General features: G+C 27.9%; 1 protein-coding gene across 2 annotated transcripts in view; it reads right to left on the reverse strand.

Moving 5' to 3' along the window:
- The window catches only part of Tsp74F (Tetraspanin 74F), an 80,416-nt gene extending 62,599 nt beyond the window's left edge, over positions 1 to 17,817 (reverse strand). For both annotated transcript variants that reach the window (XM_014425719.3, XM_014425720.3), the window contains exon 1: positions 17,746 to 17,817. The gene's annotated coding sequence lies outside the window, so the exon portion shown is untranslated. The remainder of the gene's footprint in view (positions 1 to 17,745) is intronic.

Raw genomic sequence — 17,817 nt, forward strand, 5'->3', positions numbered from 1 at the left:
TTATCGGCTCAACCAATCTATAAAAAAACCTTGGACTTTATGCGTAGTCATCAACCATGTTTCTGAAGTGACAGGACTGTGGGCTGCGAGGGCTGGTCCACTTATCTTTCGAGAAGGAGCTTTGATCATTTGTTATATTGCTAACAGTGACTTGAAGATAAATTGGTCCGAAATCAGTAGAGCTTCAAAATATTTTTACCTTGAACTCTATTAGTAAGTACTATATATCAAGCTATTCTTAAAAGCCTTTTGGAGAGTTATTAATGCGGTGATCGCATTTTTATTGCTTTTTTTTTCTAAAGTAAAAGAAAAATCAATATTATTCCGACAGCATCAGATAATCTTCATTAATTAATTGAATAATAAAACTAAATTATCTCTATTCTTTAATTACCACGATTTCCTAATATATCTTAATTTTTGGAAAAAAGTTTACTGGATAATGTGAAAATTAGCTTGCATAATTTCGATAATTTCTATTCACATTTCCTAAATGTGAATGGTACCGTAATTATAAAAGTATACTTTGTATTTAAATTGTAAATCTCCAGGACTTGATAATTAATTTGATAATTTCCAGAAATTCAAGAAGGTAAATAATCCAGCATGCGCCAAGGAAAATCCGAATACGTCTTCCAAATTATAGCCCAATAAAAAACACTTAAGTTCATCAACGATATTTTAATTTTTGGTTATTTTATTTGATTTCATATCAAGTGATCAAGTTACAAGAAATTACAAGATTTTCCTATCTATATTTTTAGTATAAATTGCCAATCCATCAATAATTTCCACTTTTGGATGTTTTCTGGAGCAGAGAAATATTCATCACCATTTATTATTCATAAAAAAAATCTTTTTATGTCTATTTACAATCGACCTATTAATATTTACTAATTTAGATAATTTCACTGTAACTTAAGGTCATTAAACTGTAAAAAAAGGTTACATGTGATAATTAAAACTAACATGGAACTATAGATCATAATTTTTATTAATTTCTAACAAATGAATTTATTAATCTATTTTTAAAAAAATAATATAATCATTATTCGAACAAAAAAATCATTTTTGGAATTAAAACAACAATTATAAATAATTGAAAACTAAAGCTGATTATAAAATTACTTGTTTGTATCGTACACTACAAATAGATTTGTATATCCTTGCATTTCACAAACAGTTGCGAACTATTAGATACGGTTTCATCACAAACTTCATGGACATAAAAAGAAGCTTATACGGAACCTAGCCCCGACCCACATATAAACCTTCATAGGTTGAAAAGGGGCTGGATTAAGGATATAATTAAATAGTAAAATTCTTTTAATTAAATTCTAATACAAAAACGGTATAACTGTGAATTTCTCACCTTCATTGCTAGTTACTTATTCATTAATTGGATCGTTTTATAATACACTAGTCTCTGACTTTCAATTGCATAACGTACGGGGGAAAAACATTTGATTCATAAAAAATATTGTAATTTCTACTGAAACTATTCAATTTACTTTTTGATAAATTTATTTTTTGTTATTAACAACTGTATAGCGTATATACAACAAGTAAATTTGCTGTACGTGACATAGTGACATGATACAAACATGTGGAGAATCTACCCATTGATAGAACTCCATTTAATGAAATTGAATTAAAAAATCAAATTCGTACCACTACAACCTATGACGGGTTAAGGGTGCAGTACTTTGTAAGGATGTACTGTTACTAGATCAATGGTTTTGCAAGGTGATTTATCTATATATAATATAGTATACAATACTATATATGATATAGTAAGGTAATTTGATCAGAATCAGGCTCGACCGCCAGATTTTTACCCATTTAAGGGCATCCACTTTATGAGGCTGGGCCCGAGGAGGGCTCCAGAAACCTCAGGATTGACTCACAGCAATCGATTTTTTAGTCGAGATAACCAGGCGACACAAGAATGACTTCACTTTTACGAGTATGAAAGTTTATATCAACAGTTTCAAAAGTTACAAATGTTTCTGGTCTGTAGAATATGACAAACGCTATGAGAAAGAACAAAATTACGTTGCTGTCCACGAGGGTGGAAGGGATGTTTAGCAGTTTTAATAAAGCATCTACTATACAAGCTAAAAAATAAAGGAAACAATACAAGGAACGTTGATTTGATTGTGATCAACCCTGTCTATGGAGATGTTCTCAGAATTAATTTATAAAGTGCTGTCGTTGGTGAAATAAGTGATATGGACTTTATATATTGACATTAGAACTATAAATAAAAACAAAGCCTCTAATAATAATATAGTAAAAAAAAATTAATATTGGGGTATGCTAAAAAAAGGTACAATCTCGTTTATTAGACCATCTGTGTAAAATTTATGTTGTTATAGAGAACAATTTTATTTGGAAGTTAACTGGTGGGAGAATAGGATATATCTGATTATTGAAGTTCTTTGTAAAATATTTATTGAAGGTCTTACTTGATTTTTCATTGTTCTTCATCCTTCTCTCATCCCCTTTGCTTGGTGCTCGTGTAAATTTACTTACTCTGTCTGTATTACCTTTTAAGACTAAATAAAAAATTATCTGATTCTGACCTCAGTTTTCTCAGTGTCTGGACTTTGTCCTGCTGTGTTCCACGAACCCTTGGGTTACCAAGAGATGACAGCAGCTCCTTGCTTTCTTAAATTGCTTACATAAGAGAGATTTTGGAATTCGCTTTTATCCTTGAACAGTTCAATTTGATTTAGTTTACAGTTTGTTCAATTTTTGAAACGCTGTTTCAATAAATAATGGATTTTGGGATTACATCACTATAGCCCTAAACAGGGAATACGATAAAATAATTTAAGGAACATTGTAGATTAAAATTTCAAAGTCATATAATTAATAAAACAAAAAAAAACACAATACTTCATGCGCAAAGAGTGCATTTATTAAGTTACTCGTCCATGTTTTAAATATTTTCTGAATTCGTTCTGTATTATCATTTTTACAGTTGAATTTCGAAATTGTTTAATATCCTTGGACAGTGCTTCTCATTAACTTTCTATAAGTTTCGGTGAACCGCAGAAGCCAGTTTCAGACTCAGAGTGAAGTATGGAAGATTGATTAGAAACCTCTTAAGTAGTAAATCAATCATGGAATGTAACAATGGAACTAATGGAGTAGGAAATGCATTACCACAAATTAAAAAATCCAACAACTGAATGAAAGAAATCTTGATATTCTTTTCTCAATTGAGCCTAGTCTCTTTCATTTAGGATAAAATATTAAAAGTATCTGTTGCACATACAAACGTTTTTAATTTATTTTACTAAATATCTTCTTGGCGAGCAATCTACAGTCGACACAGTAGCGTACATAAACTTCAGAGGTAGAATATAATTTGAATTATATAGAACATAAAATTGAATTAACTTGGTAAATTTTTCAATTAATTTTTTCTATGTACACATAATTAAAAATTTAATTTCTTTTAAGGAAAACATTAAAATATAATGTTTGGTTTTAATAAATAATCATTTCTGATATAATAAAGAAAGTTATTTATTTTTAAAAAATGTACAAACAGTAAACATTATTTTTTAGAATATTTTATGTTTACAACGAAAAAGTGACTAAGAATTCAATTATCTTTTTCTTAAAAGACTCACTTTCTCAACTCTTTTTTAAAAAATCCTCCTTCCTAGGCAATGAAATGTGTACTGGATGGCACGCCTACGAAAGGAATAGACCCCTCCTTCAAGCGCCACTCATCCTTGAAGCGTACCTCCTCCATTATACTCCTTCCTCTAAGTGTGCAAATGGATTCATTTATTGGATTACACGTCCTTGTTTTAAATAATGTCTAAATTCATACTTTGTCATCATATTGCCAGCTGGTTGTCGAAATGTGTTTATGGCACTAAACAGTACTTGTTATAAACGTTCTTTAAGTTTCAGTGAAAATCAAAAGCCTATTTCAGACTCGAGTGAAGTATGGCGATATTGTACATAACTGTCAAATACCAATCTTCTATGGTAGACAAAATATATTGAAACAATGGTATATTATCGATAGTGATAGACGATTTATTAGGAAAATTAAAAATTCATTATTGTGTATAAAATAATAAAAACACGATATGATGGTTTGGTAACAAACAAAAACCGTCTTCGAAAGAGATTACTTCAACAGAAATATGTATTGGTTTAACACTTATCAAGAATTAACAATAATGAAAAAACGATGGGATTCTGAGATTTTGTGAGTTTAGAGAGTTTATTTTGAACTTAAGCAACCATATAATCTTTATAAATTTCGCTATCACCATAATTTTATGTAGAGTAAACAACTTAATATCCTTATATCTCAGTTTAATAAAAAATTGCGACAAGCTTTGAGTTGTCTTCCTTGGCATAATAAATAAATTTGTTTAATAATAATCTCAAAATAAATATATATACTTTTCGAAATTTTTATATTTGTATCTTCGTGGAACATTCTTTTCTGAACATACTCTGATCTAGAAGTCGACAGAGTTCGAAGACCAGTCAAGGTCCGCCTATAATTTTCACAAATTCCTGAGGAAATTTGCTAAAAGGTCAAAATGGCAAGTCGTGATCTGCCTTAAACAACTCCTCTTAAGGCCGTCATGGATCGGTTAAAACAAAAGAAAAAAAAAAAAGAATCATGGATGTGTTATCTTAGATTCTATCGACTGTTATACAAGCTGATTTCAGTATAGTAGATTTAGCAGTTACACAATTATAGTAAATAATTAAATTAATTTTAAAAAATACTAAAATAATATGTATTTTAAATATTGAAGAACAGGAGTTTCAGTAGAAATATTTATCAACTAATAAATAATGATAGCTAAAATTTAAAAAAAAAACTTTGAATTTTCAGTATAAACAACTTAACTTTATATAATTAATTAATTAATTTATATATTTTTCTTTTATATACTAGATATTTTCTTTTATATGTACAATTTTTTTATTACTCGTTATTTGAGAAAATCTTGCATCAAAAATATTTATGTCCTCAAAATTGAAAAATTTACGTTTTAGACATCAAGACACAAATTTGGTCCCGTTTCTCTCTGTCGGTCTGTAGTCGAATTTGAGCTCTATAAATCGTTAATCCGATATTTAGAACATTTTCAGGGCTTGTGCTGGATGATACCTAGTAGGTCTTATATAGATTTGTCGATTAGTTTGGCTTGTTTCAATTCCTAAAGTACTCCATCCCAAAAATATTTTAAAATTAGGTCGAAGGCCTTTTCAAAATTTTACAATAATTATTTTTCTATTTTTTACTACAATTTTATTATAATTACGTACACAATTTTTATTACAATTAATTTATAATACTTCAAATTTGTCCAAAAATGGCTTTAGACATTTATGGTATTGATTATATAAAAATGGTAATTTCTCGTAGGATCAGTCATTTAATGAACAATACTTATTGGAAACTACATTAATAATGATTAAAATATTATTCGGAACTAATTTGTAATGGACTAATGCTTAACTACAAAACAACCAGTTTGTCGATATGGTTGTTCTTTAATTATTGTAAATATTTTAAATAAATGTTTCAATTATTTTCAAGATCTTGTTGAACATGATTTTTGCAACTTACTGATCTGATTTTGATGGAAATTAGCTCTTCCAATTTTAGTTAGAGACGAATACCATATTTTTAAAACGCCCTGAGAAAAAGAAAAGCATCAAATAACTTTTACTTACCAACCCACTTGCGCCCCCAAGTTTTGTTTTGATAAGTGAACTCGAATTGAATCTGTTTATGTTGTTTTAGAAAAAAAAAAATCGAAAGACCAGTGAAGACAAAAATTATGAACACAAAATTTTTATTTTTCTGTTACTATAAAAATTCATATTTTAGGGCTTATGGAAGTGGGTATAACAGGTATAAATTTTACAATTTAAAGAATACTATAGTTTAACAAAAGATAATGAAGCCGTCATGCAAACGGGAAAGATCGGAGAGTTTCGGGTTTTTCTGTTCGAATCGGATTTATCAATTTTTCTCCTTTAGGTATTCATATTCTATAATATTTTGTATTTATATATTGTTTATAATTGTTAACATTGAGAAATGGTTATTTTTTAAATAAACAAAATTGAAAGTACTTTAGCCGAATATTTTTTTTTTAATTCGGCATTTAAGCCCTGTTATCCTATTCCATTGAGAATAAAACCTATTTGATATTAAAGAGCACTTAAATTGCTCCTTGATTCGCCGAGTTTAATGAAATTCGTTAGAGCCGTTTTGGAAAAAATGTGAAATATCTATTCTATAAAGTGAATAGACTTCCGGTCAGTTGATTTTAGTGAAAAATTTGTTAACACATCTCAGGTATATACCCGCCTTATAGGTGTAATTTACATTTTCTACGACTTTTCGTTTTTGAGCTAGGTTGCGCACTCAAAGATTTTTCCTTACTATATAGTTCATACATAGGTAAATTAAAGTAAAAATGAATCTGATGAATTATTAAATACTGGTGAATACGAATGAAACGTATCTTACATAACCTTTTGTGTAGAGATCATCTTATTGTAGATGATTTAAAATATATTTGTTTAAAAAAATATGAAAAATTTTTAAAACATAATTTAAATGAATGCGTTTTGGAGTCTAAAGATGGTTGAGGAAGTACGTAGGTAATGCGCACCACGTTTTTTAATCTCTTACTCGTGGTTAGTAAACGAGATTTAATGGCTAAGAGGGTTCCATTCTCGCTTCAAGGCAAAGATAGGAAGAGGAGTGTCTCATGGAACCGTCCTTGGTCCATTATTTAGAAATACCACAACAGTGAACTAATACTAATAGCACCACGGTCTGCTAATACTAATAGTAGCATTAGCAAAGAGGTCATCAATCACCAACAAACCTAAAGTTACCGAAGACAAAATATTCTTAGAATAATTATAAAAAATCTTTATTTAGTACTGGGCTTAAATACAAATAAAAAAAAGAATGAAAATGGTATTCTTCATTGGCTAGGAAAATCATAAAGAATTATTAGAAACTTTAAGAAATCTTGCCTATGACTTATACTTATCCTAGCGACTATTACTTATTTATAAGAATATTCTACTAAGATATTAACATAATTCCAACCTATTCTCATTTCCATTTTTATCCATCCAATGTCATTGTTCAACTTAAATGTAGTATGGGAATGACAATTTTTTAGAGATATTTATAATATTTATTTATATTAATAAATATCAACGAAAGTGATTGAGGGAAATTATTTGGACCATGTAAAACCCATAATTTTTTGACATAAAATTCTTTAGAACTTTTACATCACATATACATTTGTAACGTTTCGGCCCTAATTCACGGACCATTATTAAATTCTAACCCTCGTAACATTATTAAAATTTAGTTTTATGTATAAATGCAAGCACTTGTCGTAATTATTTAATTTTATTTTCTTCTTATTCTCAGCTGTTATTTAGTTGGTAATTTATTTATCTTCAGCAAAATATGTGAATTGTCACTGTGAATTGTTTTTCATTTTTCATTTACACTTTGTTCAGCATGATCTGATCAATTTGTTGTGTACAATAGTTAAAATATTTTAAATTTTTGATCCGATATTTATAGTTACAGAGATAATGTAAAATGAACCTAGAACTAAAAGCATATTAAAGTAACGAATTGTAGAAAAACACCTTTCAAAACGTCGGGCTTTCTTTAGAGAACATTTATATGCCAAGGGTCAGCAACAAATGGGTCATTTGATTCTAGAATGTAACATGCTATGGGGTGGACACACCATCTTATTTCTTTATCCCACGTCTCTGTATATATGTGTATATATATATACATTTTTTTTCATTCATTACATCTAAGGTATTGTAATATTACTTTGATTTTCACTTTATCTTTTTCATACTCAGTATATATTTCACTTTGAAGATTTATTTTTTTTTTTGTTAATTCGTCTATAGCCGTTACTTCTTTACAGCAGTAGAAAAAAAAGAACAGGTTAGCAAATGATAGGTTAATAGTTGACCAAATATAATTAATAATTGATTATATATAAGTAGAAGATTGTTTGTGTGCGGTCAGTGAAGAACTCAAATAAGTAAAAACTTATTCATTAGTGGCAACGTTTCGGGATTTCTGACCTAGAATTAGATAAAAACGAAGACTTAGATAGAAACCACAAAGAATAAAATAAAATACAGAATGACCAGATATATAAGGAGATAAAAAATAATAAAGGTACATAAGTAGAATGGGGATTACTATTCCAAATGTATTGCATCATTATTGTGACAATCATTTCAGCTTCTTTTTTTTTATTTGGATAGTGTACAACAAATAATGGTTTAATACCATTTATTCCAGATTAAATGGAATAAAATAAAGGAAACATTTAGTTCATAAAACAACTATCTTGCTAAATTTATTTTTCCTGCTAGTGACTGTAAGGAAGTAACTTCAATAGTTGAATCAACATATTATAAGAAAAATCGGCAAATTAAAATAAACACTTATTTTGAAAAGGATAAAATGGTAATTAATGTAAATTGTTGAACGCAGTTTAATGTAATTCAAACTAAAATAGAAATGGACAAATAATAATTTCAACCAGATCCAATCTACAAAACCCTATCAAACTTCCCTATGCAACACTGGCACTTATTTTATGAAGTCCATAATTGCCGTCTTGCTTTATTCTAAATCTCTCAGATAAATAAGACTCTAAGAGAAGAGTATTTTGTACAGAGGGATTTTACTTAGCTCATTTTTTGGTCTCGGGATTATAACAATTTTAGCAATCTTCCAAACTGCGAACTAATCTGGAATGCAGAATTATTTTAATCATTGCCTTCCGCAGTAGTGTTCTTCAAACGTCTTGTGATGACTTGCGCTTTCTTCGTGTTGATCTCCTGTTTGATGGTGACTGGCGGAATTTAAATATTCAATTCTTGCAAAGGCGCTTCCTAGAGAAATTCTTCTTTGCATTCATTGTGAGTGACCATCTTTTCAAGACTTGAACTTTACCATGGTTATCCTTTGTCCATTTGTTCACGTAATACTGGCCTCTTGAGTGACCCTTTTGCCCTCTGCGCTTTTGTTATTAGATAGTTCTCTCAAAAAGTTCACTGACTTTTTTTTTTGGTTTTCTGGACTACCTTTCAAAGCTTGGAAGATTGATTATACAGCAGTATTTTATTACTAATTATTATAATTTATTTAATATCCTCCCCATGAAACCATCTATCTCAGCCATACAGAAAGGCTTCCTAAATATTTAATTTTATTCTTTATTCCTAAATAAGAGGAAACGTATAAGAGGGTGACGAAAAATGTGTTAGAAAAAGTATAAAAAGTGAAATAATACGTACAAAGGGGGCGGAAAAATAAAATAAATAAATAAAATTTAAAAAATATTAATAATAAAAATTACTTTTTTAATAAATTAACTATTTGCGAATATGCTAATGATAAGTTGTGCATGTCGGTTTTACTGAATTTTAAGAACATAAGAGGTGTATGAGGAACAAATTTGAGCAAGTATTACTTAAATAATTTAAATAACACCTTACTTCTTCACTATTTCTTTTCAAACCATCAATGCAAACAATCTTGATTCGGATCAGTTTCTGAAACTCTTCGAGTATTTTAAATTATTATGTGCATCTCAATAGGATCGAATAATGATTAAATCTCAAGTGGCTCTAAAGTTGCGTTATCTATTAATATAAATGTTTAATTAATATTTAAGTTAAATTAAATATAATATTGTTGTGAAAAGTTTTGCTGTGATTGTGAAGCCTACAGATCCGCTATATCAGTCAGTACTCCTACGCGTGTCACTGAACCGAAGAGACTTTTACCCGCAACATTAGAAATGTTCGTATCTTGTTTTATTAAAGAAACTTTCAGTTTTGAATTATGCAAAATCTTTGTAAAAATTTTGGAATTTCTGTTTGTGTTCTGTGTGTTCTATTTATTAAGTACTGTGAATTTGTTTACCCTTAGTTTCACTTTTATTAATGTGAGACATTTAGCGATTGTTTTAAGAACTTTTAAATTTATGAATCCAATTTAAAATTTCTTAGATTTAATTTAAATCTAGATTTAAATTTAATAGTTCTTAAATATTCTTTTTGGATACTCTGGAAAATTGAGAAAGATAATGGTTTCATTAATATCAATTTAAAGCTTATATTCCCTGTATAATGAAGGGAAATGACAAAAATATAGTTTTAGATTCCTTTCAAAACAAATAAAAAAAAGGATTAATTTTGGCCTAGAGGGAGTAGAATCCGTTTTAGTATAAAGAAATTCTATTATATTTCCCTACTTCGTAAGAACACAATATCTTACTAACTGAAAAATTCACAAGCTACTGTATTTATAATAAGTTAACAATTTTTTAACTTGGCCATCATCATGGACAATCATAATTTTAGTATTACAGCCACACATTGATTCATTAAAATTTACAGGATTTTATGCCCAAATCACTTTATCACAGTTAAAATAAACCTGCTTGTCACTATAGACTTTATTAATAATTTCTATCCTCCATAATTTTTGTATTTTATCATCAACTTATCGCAATGTAAATGTACAGCGGAAACGTTGAACATGTAATATGTTTTAATAAATAAGGTTGAGACCATGTGGATAATTTTTGTTATTATTAATAAAATTATTATAATTACTGATTTATGAAAAATTTAAACTAAAGAAGTAGTTTTCCCAATAGAGGTACACAAATATCATAAGTGACATTTTGGAAGATACTGTTTGTTTAAAAAGCAATGCAGTATAATTGTCATATTATTATAGACGCCCATATACGATAAAAAAAAAATTCGATTTTTCAAATATCATAAATAGACAATCCAAATAAAATATTATTCTAATATTCTAATAAAAAGTAATATATATTGGACATAAACTTGTCAGATGGTACAAGCCCTCAAGTTTTAATTTTAAAGTTAGAGGACTCATTTCTATATTGTTATATTATAAATTTCTCAAAAACATTCTTTCAATATCCAATATGAATGGATATGGATAAAAGTGGAAATCATTTTGTAATTATCAAGTTATTAGAATGTAGTGTACAATTGGTACCGAGATGTATCCAGCGTATCTCTTATGTATCCAGGCAAAGTTTACATAAACAAAAAAAAGATTAAGAAATTCAGTTGAGTTGAACTTGCTCAATGATAAAACACCTTTCCTTACATCATTTCTATAATTTAAAAACAAATGTGGAATATTTACTTTCCATTGCTTTTACTATTCACTTCCACTCTCCTTATTATTGGTAAACTCCTTATTCTTATCACAAGAAATTATTGGTAGATAATAAATTTACATAGTAAAACAGTATATTTATACTTGAATTAAAGTAATTAATTTGAAATTTTAAATTAATTAATAAATAAAAAATATTTTATTACAAATATAACTATTTGCAAAGGTGAGAGAAGTTGAGGCGTTGTTATGATTCGCTCAGCATTAATTTTGCTGCTTACGACGATTTCGGTTTGTTACTCTGCAAGGACTAACTTTGAACCTGCCTTACTGAACGCATTTATATTTCCATCAGAACCTACTTCAGGAAGGAGGATCATCGCTTAAGATTACAAAATATTTCTTGATCATTTTCTAGGAAATTGTTAATTCTTAATGTATTATGATAATGAGGTAAAAAATTTCCTTTAGAATATTATTGAATACTCTATATTTAATTTTACAACGCTTCGGGGTGTTTCCTTATGGTCAATTTTATTTCTGAAAATTATGTCTTCTACTTTGACTTTTTAATCAGTTACTGTAGATGAAAAAACTTTAAATATAACAAAATTAAATATAGATATTAAATAATATTCTAAAGGAATTTTTTCATCTCATCCTTTCATACATAAAAAATATTTCTATATCACAAAAGTCATGTTTGCAAGTAACGACATAATATCGGAATAATAAATAAATTTAGTTAGATAAATATGCATTTGTATTTATTTAGTAAAAATTGTCTTTGATGATAATGTTGGGCCTTATTTTATTATGTTTAATAATCCTTACAACTTTTCAAAAGTATTTATGAGTGTATTTAAAGATAAATCTCAATTCCTATGTTGAATATGTATTATGATTTTCATTTTAACAGTTATCTTTGTGTATTCTGATAGTGCGGTGAAAAATACTATTTAATATTCTATATTTAATTTTATAATGTTTCGGGGTGTTTTTCCCAACTTCAGGTATCCTTATGGTCAATTTTATTCATTTCATTTCTGAAAATTTTGTCTTCTACTTTGAAATTTTTCATCAGTGACTGTAGATGACAAAATATTAAATATTAACAAAAGTTACAAAATTAAATATCGAGTTTAAATTATATTCTAAAGGAAATTTTTCACATCATCATCTCAATATTTGCAAGTAACGACATAATATCGGAATAATAAATAAATTTAGTTAAATAAATAGGCATCTGTATTTATTTAGTAAAAATTGTCTATGATGATAATGTTTGGGCTTTATTTTATTTTGTTTAATAACCTCTACAAAGTTGTTATGAATGTATTTAAACATAAATTTAAATTCCTAAGTTGAATATATATTTTAATTTTCATTACAACAATTTTTATGTATTATTGATGAAATTTCTGTTTCCATGATTGGTAAAAAAAATCATTTTTTTTTCTATGACATGATAATATATACCTTTTGATCTCCATAGAAACAGAGTGGTTGCGAGTTTTACCTTGTGACTGAATATTTATAAAATTTATGTTAATGTAATCTAATATCCTATTCAATGTTATTTTATTAATTATTTATGTTCTATCCAATTCTGGAAATGAGTACCTTTGAGCAGCCCATTAGATGTTTTAAAAGAAATCAGTTTTCGTCTACACCGCAGGAAGCGTTTGAATTGTTTTTCTGCTTTATAGTATACACTATTCGCTTCGTATGCCTTAGGGTCATAATATGGGATCAAGATATCAAAAAAAAAATGGAGTTATTTTGTTTTTTCCTCTGAACTCTTCATATTTTACTTATACAAATGAAAGCTTGTGTTCGCCGGTAGTCTGATTTGCTGCTGGTATGGCCTCCTTTCGAAATTGCAAAACGAATAATAACATCGGTTCCCAGAAATCAGTTATTAACTCTATACCGCATGCATTGTTGCATTCCCACCACTCATAGTATTCCACCATGCTATTTCCCGAATGTAATCTTAAAAAATACTTACTACGACAATCATATGACTTCTAATTATTTTATGGATTTGGCCAAAGGGATAGGTGTATCATTTAGAACTATTTTTGAAGGAAGTATGGGTGCTTCTTTTGTGAAAATTATCGCTTCTGTTTTTCAATGTATAGATGTTATCCTTTTTTTTTTTTTAGGCATTCAGATTTTTTTTTTATATTTAGCTCTTTTAGTCTATTAATGATTGTGTCAACTTGGTATGATGAGGTGTGTATCTCTGTTTCATCTGCATAGATGGCTACATAAACGTTGTTAATTTCGGAAAATCATTTATTAAAAGATTAAATAGTAAGGGGTTTAAACAGAGCGGCGTTGAAATAAAAATGTAATTATATTTGCATTAATAAACTGAGAATTCGTTATACTTTTAACACATTTAGTAGTACTATTTTTAGAACATTATAATTACTACGAATTGAAAGATATATTGCTTATATTTTCACTAATTGGTGAATAAAAAATATGTAGATTAGAAAGGAAATCCGTTTAACCATAATATAAGGAGTGAAAACATAAAATTATCTCCAATTATTGTTCGGAACATGAAACACTGAGTTTGTATTAGTAATATGAGATTGAAAAGCAAAAGTTGAAAATTCGACACACCTATTCCGATAACTTGCATTAACCTCTTACTTGGAGAAAATATTTCTCTCATTAAGTTATTACAATTATTTCGTCTTCTTTCCATAATATTATGAATTTATAATTTTTTCTGTATTAATATTGAATATTTGTTTAGTTGATGATTTGTGTTTTATATACAATTTTATAATTTAACATTTATATAAATCATTGATTTAAAATTAAAAAAAAAAAAAGTGTCCACTACTAGGTGTCAACTAATTTGATTAGAAACTTTTTATGTGCTCGTTATATGTACAAGACATAATTTTGACCCTTTATAATAATTTGATATCTATATGTTGTATTTACAATTGTTTTGAGAAATACACCGTGTTGATGAAATACATTGTACTATATAAAATTATACCTTTCATTTTCTTAAAAACATTTCAATAAATTTACAGTTTTAAAAATATTCAATTGTTTCTTAAAACTTTATATGACTCATATATGCGACTAGGATAATATAAGAGTAATATCAAGCTTTAAAAAATTTATGAATAAAAAATGAGAACTTTTTGTACTTATTTTTCTGTTTAAGTATGAATAGAAATATAAAGGGTACTTGAGTTATGTAGTTTATGGGATGAGACAGTGTTAAAATATGGCCTTCACAATCTATACACCGATGCTGATTCATGGACCAGTTGTTTAAAAACTTGTAATACTATAGCAAGGTTATGCTTTGCCCTTTAAAAACTTATGTTTCTTCGCCAAAATTAAATGTATAAAAAAATAATATATATATAATAATGGTGTTTTTTCTCAAAATAATATATTTTAGCATTGTATCTTAAGCTATGGAGAATGGGAGTATATTTTCGATTCATTACCCCCTGGTATGTTATTTTGGGAATGTCTAATATGTACATATATTTTCTGTAAAACTCTGTCATCTTCGGCGGCTTCTTTGTACCTAATGAGGTGAGATTCAGTGCGAAGGGTTGTTTTCTCGACCGATCAACATAAAAGTAGGGTTGAATTTGAAATAATATTTTTCTTTTCCGAATGTTTTTTCTCAGTTTTCAATGTTTAAATATTTGGTTTTGCGCTTTAATGCAGGTAAGGGACGTTGTGTGTTGATGTATGATTTGTTTCGCAATCAAAATGAACAACAAATAAAAAAACTAGGATCTTATTAACAGAACTGGCATGCTAACGCTTATATTATTGTACTATTTGCTTTTATTGTTGTCGGTCGGTTTATTAATATTTTTTGAAATTATATCTGTAATGTCTTCCTAAAGAAGACCTTCACGTAAGTCTCCATATGTGGGCTGAATCGTGGCTACTCATTAAATTGTTTTATAATATTTCATAAATAATGTTTATAAATACTTCTATAGAATAGTTATACTGCAACTAAAAAGAGGTTTCATTTTTTTTTTACATAATAGAACATTATAGAACTGAACATAACTGAACATTATAGAAAAATTGATAGCTCAAATTAAACGGTTGGATGGTATTACACACACGAAGTGATCATAACATGGAATATAGTTTCTGTCAAGGTTTAATATAATTTATAAATACCAAATTCAACTTATAATATATCCATTATAATAAAATATGTCCATTTAGCCTTAACATTTTTTGTTAATTCATTTTAAATGTTTAACGTTTCAATCAATCTAGCCATTATCAAGGATCATCTTTATATTTTAATTTCACAACTTCACATTAATCAATAAATACGTTCTTCCCTTTTCTGATATAATATAGTCAAATTAACCTATATTTATCGAATATTTCATTTTATATTAATTATTTTATTAGCAAATTATGTTTTATTACTAGCAAATATTTTATGTTCATAAGCAACATTGCATATTTAAAATAAATTAAGAAGGAATGTTGAGGCTAAATGAATATTTGTATCATAATTGATAAAAACAGTCTCAAACAGGAAATCAAAATATATGTAAAAGAATTTGATCATTTGGACAAATAATTATGAATGAGAACTACATCTTGGTCCCACATATCTATATATATTCCTCTCTCTCACTCTAAGTCTTTTATTTTCTTCATCAAACAGATTGTTAATCAAATCTTTTTATTTTCTTATATTTTTGTTCTTACTGCCTAATGATTTATTCCTGGTTGTGGAATAGCTACTTGTAGTCAGCTTGCTAGAATTATTTTCACGCATTTTACTTATCGAATACATCTGTCCTTACATTTTTACTTGAGTCCTGTCTTATCTAAGGCCCATTCTCTTACTAACTTTAATTTTCTTTTTACTTTATGTTTAAATGTGCATGGGTTTACGAATCCAAAATATTTCAGTCATAAAATAGAAAGAGGTCGACAAGAGTTTCTTTCGGTGAACACTGTAGAGAACATTGGTATATCTATTAATGCTACTTCTTTTTTTCTGTGGAAGTTCTAAACGTAATTTAACTAAATTGGTTCGTATAAATTGTAATTATATCCACTTTTTGAGATGCAATATTTCCTGTTTAAGATCAGGAACTCAATACTCATTTTACTCAATTTATCCATTTACTAATCACCACAAATGCTGGTATTATACTTAAACAAATTTAGTACACAATACCCTAAAACAGTTAGAGTGTACTAGCAAACGCATATAGTAAATTCTCATAAAGAAAGGTTTTCTTTTTAGGATTTTTTTGTTGAATCGAAATTCTATGAATAAAAATTATTGGGTTTATTACAAAATTTTAATAACAATTGGATTTATCTACTTCAGATATCCCCATTGTAACTATACAAAGGTACTGACTTCGATAGAGTCCTCTCCAATTGAAAAGATTTTTTATTTTTCATCTCAATAGAACAAATCAATTTAAATCCTTTATGTAAGCTGAACTCGTGTGATCATAATCAATTCCAAACACTGGGTTTTACCCGAGTAATGAGGTCCACATTCAATAAGAACTAGGTGAGGCTTGGGATCCCCGAGTTTGTCACAATAATAAATAAATGATTACCAAAGTGTTCTTATCTTTGTTTATAATGTGCATGTTGTAACATTTAACTTTTGAATGTATGAATGTATCTACACACACACAAACACACCCATAATTGTAAATTTTGACTGATTTGTTATCAAAGCATTTAGGGATGCTTAAATTCGTTAGAAAAAACCCCTTCACACTCTGAAAGCTAAAAGAATTATGTAAAAAGACAAAACCATAATGAGTCCTATTCAGTTAATTCACTGCTTAGTAAAAATAAATAAAATTAAAAAAAAATAGTTTTCTGTATTTTGGTTAATATACATGCTAAAAAATACTTAATAAATATATATATATATTTATATATTTATTAAGTACTATTTTCATTATTTTAGTAATCGATCTTTATTTTGTTATTAAACCAATTGGCTTCCAAATGTACAGTGTAGTTATTATTAGAGGACTAGATGTCCCGAAATAAATTTTTTTTTTTAATTTCATTTTATTTTTCGAATCCTAAGTAGAAAAAGAAGTTTTACAGGCTTATGACCCAAGCCTTACAACTAATACTGATATTGTTTTTGTTTTTTTGGATATATTTCACTGTATAGCAGCCATTGTAAAAAATAAATTATAAATAATATTGCTTCATTACTTGTCTGCCAAACAAACCCACGTATACAGACAATATTAACACAAACAACTGAAAGATGGTGAGATAATCACCAATTTTAATCATTCTCTCTTTACAAAACAAACAAATGACATATGATCTATACGATAGTTCAGGAACATACTTTTTTTCTTGAAATAAGGAAAAAAAAGTTGCATAAAGCTGTACATAGAGTAGAGCACATGTTATATTTTAATAATATAGAGCAGTATGATATAATATGTACGTAATAGACTCACCGCTGACTGACAGAAAGCAACCGCAAGGCTCTCGCTAGAAGACTGCCGGCCTTACATCAGAGTCCAGCTTTC

Source organism: Halyomorpha halys, unplaced genomic scaffold (assembly GCF_000696795.3).
Source record: "Halyomorpha halys isolate HHAL.00 unplaced genomic scaffold, Hhal_1.1 Scaffold531.1, whole genome shotgun sequence".
NCBI lineage: Eukaryota > Metazoa > Arthropoda > Insecta > Hemiptera > Pentatomidae > Halyomorpha > Halyomorpha halys.